Source organism: Ambystoma mexicanum, chromosome 11 (assembly GCF_040938575.1).
Source record: "Ambystoma mexicanum isolate Mex_15411 chromosome 11, UKY_AmexF1_1, whole genome shotgun sequence".
Lineage (NCBI taxonomy): Eukaryota > Metazoa > Chordata > Amphibia > Caudata > Ambystomatidae > Ambystoma > Ambystoma mexicanum.
The window spans coordinates 783328686-783341435 of record NC_090934.1 but is presented as its reverse complement, the minus strand read 5'-3'; the positions used below and the strand labels follow the sequence as shown (position 1 = coordinate 783341435).

Here is a 12750-nt window from a genome sequence, read left to right as displayed (position 1 = left end):
CTTGCTGCCGCTCCCCCTCCGAACAGCACTGCGAGCACAGGGCTCTTGCTGTCCAGAAGGAGGCGGGGCCGTCGAGGATCACGTGACTGGCACACGTGACTGCCAGCTGTGCTACTAATCTGCCGGGAAGCCGCCCGAGCGGCGTTGACTGCAGGCATTTAATTGCCTACTTGTGGGAGCTGAAGAGCGCTGAGATACGCTCCTTTATTTGTTTTCCCTTTGAACTTGCTGCCGCTCCCCCTCCGAACAGCACTGCGAGCACAGGGCTCTTGCTGTCCAGAAGGAGGCGGGGCCGTCGAGGATCACGTGACTGGCACACGTGACTGCCAGCTGTGCTACTAATCTGCCGGGAAGCCACCCTCGCGGCGTAAGCCCTGGTGGTAGAAGGGCTGGTGCTGTTTGGCTGTTCGGCGTGGTCGGCTGGAAATATTGTCTTCACGATTCATCCAACTCTGAGTAAGAAAACTATAATTAACTATTATTTAAGCCGGTCTTTGGGGAGGAGAGACGGACTAAGGCTGCTCCTTAAGCCATCGGGCGTTCCCTAGACGGCATAGTTATATATATATCCATTGACCAAGCTAACTATTTAGGTACTGCTCTTAGTCCCTTTCAAGATTCCTGCTCAACTCTCTACTTTTAAAGATTTTATCTTGTTATCGGATCATCTCTTTTAGCAGCACCTACTTACCCTGTTTTTACAACTACTTGTTTATTCAAAATTTTACCCTAACTGTATAGTTCATTTGGTGACTGTACTAGTATAAGGTGATATGCGTACCTTAAGAAGTACAAAGATGAATGGCCCAATATTAGTCCAGGAAAATGTTGAAACCCAGAAACAACAATTAATGGTTAGTACGCCCCGAAGGCATCACCCTGTTAGTGCCTCTAACCTTAATAGGCATACATCTTCAGGTGATATAAAACGCTACTTCTTTGAGACAAAACCCCTATCCTGTGACTTCACTGGGAAATCAATTGATTCTTGCTTTAAGTTTACTACAAACGCCCAAGGCTCTAATGCAAAAAATTCTTTGGGAGTTTCTGATAACACCCTTATTAAAGAGGGCGACATCCCCCTTTTAAAAGAGCCTCATACAATGCCTATAATATGTGAAGCACCAGGATCCCCAGGCTCTATTATCGATCCCAATAGAAATCAAGAACCTCAAATTCCACGTCCGAACCCTTTAGGTCCCACCGGGGGGGTCCGAGGTGGGAGTATATTACCACACGATTGTCATGCTCCCCCGCCCCTCCCCCTGATTAAAAGCGGTGCTGGTTTAGCTGACTCTCAACCTGCAGTAATTGAACTGAGTTCAAACTCTTCTCTTTTGGCAGGAGATGATTGTCGGAACTCACTAGAGCTACCTGAAGTTTCTTTCATATACTCAGACGCAGCACATAGTTTAGTTGCTTCATTTGCTGCTCCCACTCCTAGACGTATTCCGGATGTTCCGGTCCTACCATCTGATGGCCCTATTTTGCCTCCAGCTATTTCCCCGTCTATTTTGATTGAGTCCACGTTGCATGCCATGAATTTGGCCATTTCCTCTCTTTTTAAGCTGTTTGAAACACTCGATCGAAAACTGCAGACACACGATAAACAGATTGAGAAATTATTACATTGGCAGGCAACGCTTAAATACAGTATTGAAATGAATACCCGAAAAAAACTAAAATTAAATTCTGAGCAATCACTGATCCTTGATAAATCCCCCACCGAGCCCATTACACAAACACTACCCATGAAGTTCACGCCCTTACCTGCCTTTTCAAATGTAATTCACGACGATTTCTCATTGCTCCAAAAAATTGAACCATCAAAAGATAAACCGCTCTTAGACCCGATAGTGCCCGAAGACAAACAAGTGTTTAATATATTCACATCTAACGGACCTAAACCACCCGAAATTACATCTAAACCAAAAAAGAACCCGAGTAGTAAAAAAACAAAAAATGTTAAAGATATAACTAAAACGACAACCTCAGCAACTAAAGCCTTTATTAAAGCCCTATCCTTGCCTAGGAAACATACCATCATGGCTGCGGAAGCAGTACAAAAAAAATATAACACCTTGGCTAATGGTAAGAAAAATAGTACACAGCCAACAGCATGCCCGGCCCAGATAGTAGCCTATGGCCCATTAGACGCATTGGTCGAGGCTGCTGAACATGATAAGGTGGTAAACTCACAAGCTTCACTTCCCCTAGTACCCTTATGTCCTGCGGTACAAGTAAAAGAGTGTGATACCCTTGTAGCACCATCATCTTGTTCTCCTGAGCTGATTATAGATAAGGATGCTGAAGCCAGACGGAACGAAATTAGAAAGGAGATTGATCACTATATGACCAAACAACGACCCTCGAATGTCCAAGTAGAGATACTGAAAGACCCTAACATTCGAGAGAGATCCCATATGACAGATCATACAGAAAAGAACCATGTGGCACAACCACTTATTACGCCCTTGATCTCTGGGTCACCTTCTTCAAAAAAAATGTCTGCTCCCCTCAAAATTACTACTAACTCGGCTGATACAGCTTCTTCCAAACAACCCATAATTGATGTATCCGAAATATCCATACAACAAGTAATTAAAACCGCAGTACAAGATTACATGACTAACCTAAACAAAAATGCTACATTACTTACAAAGTCTGAGGTTGTCCAGCATACCTTACATTCACAATCAAAAGATCTGAGTCGTTATCCAGCTGGCCCTGTTGCAAAGATTAATATACATCCTCAACAACAAAATCACTCATTGGGTACAAGCTGGCCGTACTCTGACAAGTTTTCGTCTGTACCATCAAAAAATTTGAAAATACCATCCAAACAACCGCTATATCCATTGATCATTCGGTGCAGAGATTTACCTTATGCGAAGTATGACTTAAATCGCTCTAGTATACTTGCAATTTTAGCTGAAATCCCTGCGTTAGATGATCTGCAATCCTCCGATATTGATTTGGTGGAATTTATCTGCGATAATGATCTTTCTGTTGCACGGTTTTGGGTGTCCTCACGAGTGGTGTTAAACACATTGTGGCTTGCTAAACACGAAATATATGAACTAGGTTTTGAGCTTCTCACCGATGTGTCAAACCAAGTTCCTTTTCCTGCGGTGCAACATCTTGCAATGCAGCCCTATATTTCTAACCAGAGACAGGGCTTATGTGCTCAGTCGAGTAATCAAAATTATTACCCAATGCTACAATCTATATCTAAGCAGTCATAACTAACCTTGCAACACCTCCCACCATTTTTATCTATGATAAGTTGGAATACTCGAGGACATGGGCATTTACTGAGGAATAGTTCTAATGAGATATCGAAGCATGATATTATCTTATTTCAAGAAACTTGGCTCACGGAGCGACCAGTGTGGGATAACTTTGAAATAGTCTTTAATCCAGCAATACGATCTATGAAAGGTCGGCCCATGTCCGGTCTCCTTGTGGCCCTAAACAAGTCCTCCGAAGTTGTTCTAGAACACCAGTCTGCTCCAAATCGATACATTCAACTGGTAATCATCACAATAAGAGAACAAAAATATGCGATTGTAAATATATATTGGAATCCAGTTGCAATATCCACTAAAACATTTTTTAAAGATCTGGAAGAGTTATGGTCAGAGATTATTAAACTCCCTATATACCCGCATATTATTTTGGCAGGCGACTTAAATTTACACTGCCTGGATGTTCTCCATAATCGCAGAGATAGCAGACTGGTCTTATGGAACACCTTTATCGAGTCAAAAAACTTGGTTATGTTAAATGGTTCATGCTCGGCCGATAGTCCACCACATTATACGTGGAAAAGAGGTCATTCCGGTGCAATTATTGACTATATTTACGTTAATCGTGAACTATTCTTTGATATTAAGTTGTTTTGTGTGATCTCTACTGAGGACAGTGATCACAACATATTGAATGCGAAATGGCACTGTACGGCTCCACAGCGAAAAGAGGAGATATACAATACATACCATCCTCTACTAGTGAATAGAGGTATGAATAGACTTCACTGGACTGGACCCAACCTGACAAAATTTGCCAGAGTCTTCGAACAATCAATTGTGTATGAAAAGACACTAGGAACCAACAAGTCACTAGAGTATAGTGACTTATTGCATACATTTGCTACAACAAATAAGGTGAAGACAAAGTACTTCCCTTTGCATTCTTTTAACAAGGAAGTACAGCAACAAAAGTCCTGGTTTAGAAGAGAAAAAAAAGTAGTTTTAGCTTTGCCCTCCCAAATTAAATGGCAAGCCCTTAAATCATTGAAAACAAAACATAAAAACTGGATGAAGGCCCATCGAGCTACTCTTTATCAAATTGATGGAGAATGCATGCTCCAAAAGATGGGCTCAAAAAACTCTGCGCAAATATGGGCTCTAATTAATAAGACTAACCCTAATACGCAGATTTCACTACAAATCAATGATGTGGCAGAGGCTCAATGGGTTGAACATTATGCAAATTTGTATGCCTGTCCTGAGACTACAAACTCATTACTTAGTCAGTGCGATCCAGGAGCTTTTACCTTGCAATTCTCAGTAGCAGACATCTTATTTTACATTACCAAATCTAGTAGCTCACGTGCTCCCGGTCCAGATGGGATATCTAATTATATGATGAAACAAGATCCGAACCTATGGGCAAGGATTTTGTATCAACTTTATACTACAATCATACGCACTCAACAATTGCCTAGATCATGGTCTCTCTCAATTATTGTCCCGGTGTTCAAGAAGGGTAATAGACAAGATCCGTCAAATTATAGACCGATTGCCCTTCTTGATACACCGGGCAAGATCTTCGCCCGGTTGATTCTTAGAGACTTGCGAGCATGGATTGAAACTGCTGGTAAAGCTGATGTATTTCAAACCGGATTTGTTGCGGGAAAAGGCACGGCAATAAACATTACAGCAATTAATGCGATTAAAGCTAAATGTGAATATCTCAACCAGCCCTTGTTTTTAGCTTTCGTAGATTTTAAAGAGGCTTTTGATTCAATCGATAGACACCTGCTAATTAACAAATTGATCAAAATGGGCTGCCCTAGTTCAGTGGTTAAATTGATTGCGCTTCTTTATACAAACACCGCAATTCAGATAAGAACCACTTTAGCTGGGCATCTAACTACTAAAATTGCGACAGCAAGAGGTCTGAAACAGGGCTGTATTCTGGCAGCTACTATTTTTAACCTATTTATATTGGACATGGGTAAGAATTTTATTGATATCAACTCAGATGCCCCAAAACTTGGGCCGCATCAAATTGCATGGCTATTATATGCGGATGATCTTATTTTAATCTCTAAAACGCCGGCCGGTCTACAGCGGCTAGTACAAGGGCTTTCATTGTATGTTCAAAGAAACCATATGGCTGTTAACTTAAGCAAAACACAGATCATGCAATGTTATAATAATAAAAAAAAATGTTACCCCCTAAAATCGTCCGTCTGGACTTTTCAGGAAGAGATTATCTCTATCACCCCGCAATACAAATACTTAGGAGTGATTATTAATAATCTGAAGTGTGACACCCCCTATGTGCAGGATATAAAACAAAAATTGCAAACATTAACAAGTCAAGCTAAAGTCCTTTTGCAAAAATTTGGTAAATTCACATGTTCGCAGATATTGTTATATTATACGCAAAAAGTTTTACCAATAATAACATACGGCTCAGAATGTAAATTACCAAGAGACCGTATGTTTTGGGATCGACTGGAGGCAAAATTCTGGCGGTCAGTGCTTAAGTTACCGAATTCAACACCAGGGCCTTTGATACGATATGAGTTGGGTGCTCTTTCAATGTTTGTATTTTATGCATGGCAACTGTGTTCGCTAATGAAGAAATTTCTGCTGTGCACTAATTGTTCGGATTTATCTTATATATTGGCCACATATATGTTGAAATCCACACACTTTTTTCCCAATAAGTGGAGAAATTCTGTTACCAATCTGTTAGTAGAGGCCGATATAACCATTGAACTGCTTCTAACTAATCCCAATCGTGCCCAGAGAAAATTATATCAGCATGACTGGATCTGCACTTTAGAGCTTTGCTCACAGTACAAAGATTATTGCAGCCTGCCTTTTGGTACGAAAAGAATGAGAGTTGCAGCCTCCTATTTACTTAAATTTCCCTCGCACCATTTTAGAAACAACTATCTTCGATTTAGATTTAATTTGTGGCCCACTAGAGAAATTTTAGCTCGAAGAGGTCAAATAACAAAACAAGAAAATAAATGTCGGTTTTGTCAATTACCAGAGTGCGAGGAAACTTTAAAACATTTGATAGTAGGTTGCCCCTCACTAAAGGATTTACGTTGTAAATATTTTAAAAAACTGTACGAAACTACCTGTTTAACTAAAGATGTACTGTGGTCTAGAATATTCTCCTCACCTCTCCAAGCTGTTCGTATAGCCACAGTCCAATTTCTGCTAGCCCTAAATCTTGAGACGAGCCCCTAAATAGATGACATGTGTTTTCCAACTAATACCTCCTTGCTGGTGGATCACTAGTGGTTCCAATGATGTGGAATTTGAATCTATTTGGATTGATTTTAGATGAAAACTCAGATGATGTATACATATGAATTGTGATTTTATTATTTTTTTTGCTGTTAATGAGAAACAATTGAAGATTGAAGTGGTGAGTTTGTAGGGTTTTGTTGAATGCAGATTTTGAGCTTGATTCTATCCTGTTTTAATTTGTGATCAATTATGTTATATATTAAATTGAAAGGTTGATTTTCAACCAACCAATAAAATAAAAAAAAAAAAAAAAAAAGATGCTAAAATGTTATCGTGGAAGGAAACAGCATCAAACACCACACTGCTAAATGTACAATCCCACACAGCCTTAAAAATAACATTGTGCAGCCCACAGTCTGTTTGCGGCTTCCCGTGGAAAGGTTACCCCGAATTCTGCTCTCCTAAATTTGCAGGTAATATAAGCACACAACAGGATTGGTGCACGTTCAGTGCATCGGTTCAAAGTGGGCTAGGGGCCCAGAAATCCATTTATTTCACAGGCCTGTGGACGGATCAAGAAGGTGCAGCATCAGGAATGCCTGAATGCCTTTATCTTGGCTGATTTCTATTGGTCTCTTTGATACACGTGGTATATATAGAGTGCCATCATTCATTTTTTTCCAGGAGAGCGTGCTATTGTGGTCATGCATTTGGGGCATCTTCAGTTGGGCACATGCACTCTTTCACGTCTTAATTTGCATGTGTTTCAACTCAGCTCGCTGATACTGTATCATGGTCCAGCCAGCCGTCTACAGAGAGTGTGCGGAGTAGGGGGAGCAGCGCATATGCATCATAGCAAGGACCAACCCAACCACGGGTGATGAACTCTGGGTAGGCAATGCAGTAGTACCTTTCAGAAATCTCAACCAGACTATAGGAAATAACACCAGTAAAATCAAACATTGCACTTCTATTTGAAAATTATGATCCTCATTGGGAGGCGGGGTGACCCAAAGGTATGATTATTCAAAGACATGTGGCTAGGTGCCTGTCAAGTTCAAGACCACTTGACACACTAGGAAGATGCGGCCACTGTATTTTGTTGGCTCCTGGGGCACCCTGTTAACCACTGAAAGCTGTGTGCCAAAGGTTACACTACTGAATTAAATGGCTCCAATGTATTACAGTGCACCTGTCTCCCCTATGTCGAAGTCTCATGGTTATCATAGTTTACAGGGATCAGGGTGGTGCAGCCCTTTAAGGAAACTGAGAGAAAGCCCAATTGCTGATGGAGGATTTTTCTGTGACAGAGGAGCTATGTGGAAAGGTTTTGTGAGATGACCCAGAAAGCTAGGTCATGTACCTAGTTTGAGCGGGCACCTTGGCTTGCATGGTGCATTCTGTTTACATGCTGCTGTTCTGGGAAGTTATAAGCTTAAATGATCTGGGTGCATTGGGGTTTCTCAGGCCAGGAGATGGTGAGTTTTGAGGGATTCATACATGTTTGCAGTCTCAGTTTCCTGCGTCTGGAAAACTCATCAGCCCAGCAGGTAGTGAGATCTAGTAGAAAGCTTGATTACAATGTCTTCTCTGGATTCGAGGAGATTGCCGAGGGTTTAAAGATGCCGGGGGCGGTGATATGGTGGTAACAAAGGGAGAATGGTGTGGGAACGTTGGGTAGGTGTTATATGGAGGACCAGAAGGGTGGGAGGGGTTTGGAATATTGACGTTGGTGGGGTGCAATGTATTAGACTCATCTTCAGACCAGCCTTTCTTTCTTTAGCTTCAGAGACCATCCTGAGGTTTAGAATCTTGGTGGTCACTGCACGGTGACTTGTTGGCGTGAAGGGGGTGACACCATAGAAATGCCTGTGAACAGCTTGCCCCTTGTTTCCTGAAAGGTCTTCAAGGTACTGCTACTTTGCACTTCCTACAGGAGAAAGAAGCGAGCATGAGAACACAGGGTGCAAAGGGGTGCACCAAAGCCATGGCTCAAAATTCCTACATAGCACTCGGACTTGAGTAATCCAGGGCTACCAGAGCTGCAGGAATGGGCACCGTTTGTGACAGGCAGAACTACGGATACTGAATTAGAGCATAGTGAACGTCTTCCCTCGATATCATTTCAGCACCCCAATAGCCAAAATTAAAAATGTAAAATATCTACTTGCTTCTAATACCATTTGACAGCTAGAGAATGTATATCCCAGAATCCTCTGTATGCGATAAAGTGAATTGGAAAACCTACACCACATGCATGGAATAATGGACGCATCGGATATCAACAAAAGATAGTCATGTAGGATCCTCTTAAGGGGCTATACAATGCTAACTCAAATCAAAGCACAATTCCAAATGTGGTTGCATTTACACGAATAACCAAATGAATGTGTCTCAATGCAATGACATGCAGGTATGGGAAAGACTATGGGAAACAATTGACCATTATTAAAAGATACCTTGAGGCAAATGACTAATAATCAATGGGTGTTGTGTCATTGCTCATTGTGCTTGCTGTTACTTGAAATGTCCACAATCAAAAGTGGCACCTCTCAAGCTGTAGATAAATCACCTAATTGGAAATTAAGCACGTGTTAGTTACATTGACATCGTAAACACCTTTATAATTTTAACAAATGGGGAAGATAATATCACTGAATATTTAGTTGTTGAACAACTGTATTTTATGTTGTTTCATCAAAAACAGTTTCTGCTATTCTAATTTCAAACATTAACTTTAGAACCAACACCTTTCCTTATGAAGCTAGCTCAGTTAGTTCAAGAGGCCAACTAGGGAAATGATTGCAGTTCTCTACCCAATCCTATTTTATGGTCATGAGTGGCCGGTGTTAGGGAAGTTTTCCTAAAGTCCTACTTGGAGTTAAGACTTTAGTAAGCTATGCCAGTGGTTTGTAGATCGCCAACTTTTAATATCAGTCTCTACTACTCAGAGGCCTTGGCATAGTGGCAGAGCAGTTAGGCTTATTTTAAGTGGAAAATGTGAGCTGTAGGTAAGTACACTGAACCCAGTTAGTAATGCACATCAAAGAAATACACATACATTTATATTAAAATATAGATTTATTAAATGTACACAAGAGCCACTGTCAAATATTTAGCACAATAAACCAACACACATAGGTATACTTTACAATACTTTCAAAAGGCCACTTCTTAGTTGGTAGTTGTTGAATGCGCACAATTGTTAGAGGAGTTTGACAGGTCTACCATACTATCGGTAATAACGCGCACCCACAAAGTAATACGGTAAATGCATTTAGTCAGCATACACATATAAAACGGTAATTTTGGGGAAGGAAAACAGTTGGTTAGTGTTATCCTAGTAGAGCTTCAGGTTATAGAGGCAGTTTCCCTGCACAGCAAGTTTTTTAAAGTCCAAAATGCAACCCTAGCTAAGAGGCAGTTCAGAGAGGCTTAAAGTCTTGAAAAGCAGCAGAAGTAAAACGTTCCTGTGGATACATCCTAGTCTCGAGGAAAGAAAATACAAGAAGACTTAACCAACATCAGAGACCCTGTTAAAAGACTTGCTAATGGGATAGAAGCAGCGGCTTGGGTCAGAGTTAAGAGGGTTTGCCCTGGACACCGCTCTGTGTACTCCAACGACTTGCTGGAATAAGGTAAGCAATACCTTTTTTCCCACAGTACCTTAGGTTTGAACAAAACATTTGTGGTGGATGCTCTGTGATGCTGCAGCTCTGAACCCGACCACCAGATTCCTTTGTTTGATGATGACAGGCAGAACAATGGGTGGGGTCTCTCAGCGGCAGGCTCGAGGGAGGACCTCTGGCACAGCTTTCATCAACTTTTTGGTCAATCATGCGGTTTTGGCACCTTTTCTGCAGCACCAACAAAGGACGCGATTCGCCTGGTCAATCTTCTTCGGTTCTTGCAGTCCCACACTCTGGTCAGCGGGTCTGGATGAGTTGGGTTGGGTCTCTGGAGTGTCTTTGAGGGCTCAGCAAAGATTAGGAGCGATTAAGCCTTTTTCCGATGATGCGCTCGAAAAGCACAGAAGGTCTCCTGGTATTGGGTTTCCACAGCTCTGGAAATTCACAGGACCTTGAGAGATGGCTCAGATCAAAGTTTTGTCTCGGGGCTGGTTGTTCTGACCAGTCAAAGGGAAGGAGTTGTCCTCTTCCGAGTTCCTCTGTCACACAGAAAACGGCATCAGGACAGCAGTGGTCGCTTCACGGTGTTGCAAGGGGTCTGCAGGCGACTCTGGTCATCTTCTTCTTCAGTTACTTCAGCTTCCAGTAGTTGACTTGCTTTTGACTCAGGAGCCCCACCTTTCCAACACTCACTCCTCTGCAATCTTCCTCAGCAGTTTACAGAAAGGGATGTTTGGCTGTCCAATCAGGACAGCCAGACCCCCAGTGGGAGCTGGGACTATTCAGGCACTCTGGCAGACAAAGGACAGGGGTTGGAAAACTCCTCCCCCACGTACTGCCTGCAAAGACACTCTGGAGCCTAGACTTGGACACCCAAGGGTTCCCGCCAAAGGCAAAACACACACACACACAGACCTTCTCTTCCCAGAATGGTGGTAGAAGGGTTGACAAAGACTAACCATGCTGTTAATGGTGTAAAAAGAAGGAAGGTCCCAAGTTGGTACTTGGGCACCCCTATTGTGCACTACTGAGGCTATGGACATAGCCTGAGGTAGAACAATTACACAATAGTTGGTAGAACATGTCCACTGCCACCAGCCATAACTAGGAGTTTGTCTATGTGACTAAAAAGTCACAGGAGCAGAGAGAAGGGAGATACTAGGTATCCCTTTGGCACTCTTCATAAGGTGGTATTTGCCAATCTCTCAGACTATGACCTTTTAGGAGAGGTACTAAGTATCTCTCTATCCTTAAGAACTGTATTTACTCTAGGATAAAGGAAAGAATCTCAAAGAAAGACTCTAAGGGTCCCCAGCAACACTGTTCATAAGCAGCTATGTGCTGCAGTAGTAAAATACAGATGCCTTTAAGGGTTATGGAGGACAATAGACCCCATAGGATAGGTTCAATACAAAGAATGGAGTTCCAAAAGACAGAGCACATAAGAATGAATGAGTGGAAAAAGGTTCCACTCATTCAGGATTTCAGAACAAGGTCCAGAAGTCCAGCAAAAAGTGCTGGGGAACTCACTAGGAGAGGTGATGAAGCAGACACATCTCCCTAACAGCCGGCAGTGTGAGGATTCTGAAATGGACCTTTGATGAGGACTTTGACGAGGACCAGCGGCTGGCGGCCACTGTTACCACACCCAGCAGGGCTGTATTAGCTTCCAATGTCAAGATAATCTAAGTACCATTGCATTGGCATAGTATCAAAATGTGTTGTCAGGACAGCAACGCAACAGTGGTGGCGAATGCCATGCAAATGTGTGTAATTAAAAAAACAGAGTAAAGCTGTTAGTCTTTTGACTCAGGCTCAGTGGGTACTGGTGAGGTCGGTCGGTTTTAGGGACTTCAGGATATTCTTAGATTGTTGGCAGTATTTTCTAGATTTTTTGTATCGGTCTTAAACATTATGCTCCATTCCGCATGAACATTCTTCTGCATTAGGCATTTTTATCCATTAGAAAATGTGCTTCATGACACTATTTTTCTTTTTTTTTTTTTTATTGTATTTGGTTCAACAAAAAAAAAAGAATAACATATCATTAGAACCTTTACAATTCTTAATCAACCAGTACAATTAAACATCCACAGAAGTGGAGAAAATAAATCAAAGTTAAAAAATAGTTAGTAACCTTTTGCATATAATGACTTCGATAAAATAAAGCCATTCTACCCACTTCTTAGGATCACTGTGGAGCGATTACTCCCGTTTCCTCTATTCACGGATTACTCTCCAATCAATAAGGGAGTGAGTTTGTCTTTCCCCTTAACCCACCACACATCAGGGATGTTCACATATTCTATTTTCTCTTAGTATGGTTCAGCAATACCACCCTCCCCCTCTTACCCTGTCAAAAGGCATTTCTCATCGAGTCTAGTTTAGCAAGTTCAATTTTCCCAATATTTCTACTACCGCTGCAGTTAGCTGTATTTCTTGGCCTGCAATCCTTCTTTCCCAGAGATGTTCTGATACAAGACCCTCCTCCTTGAGCGTGAATCTCCTTAGCTTCGCTAGCCTCAGGGCCCAGGTCCCTTCACACTCCATTAAAATGTGTCGGTGTGATTGGAGTCTTGGGTTAGAACATATTTTGCATAATTTGATTGCGTGATCTTCTT

General features: G+C 41.8%; 1 protein-coding gene across 1 annotated transcript in view; it reads right to left on the bottom strand.

Moving 5' to 3' along the window:
* The window catches only part of TRIM66 (tripartite motif containing 66), a 482967-nt gene that overhangs the window by 263208 nt on the left and 207009 nt on the right, over positions 1–12750 (bottom strand). The gene's annotated exons all lie outside the window — the stretch shown is intronic.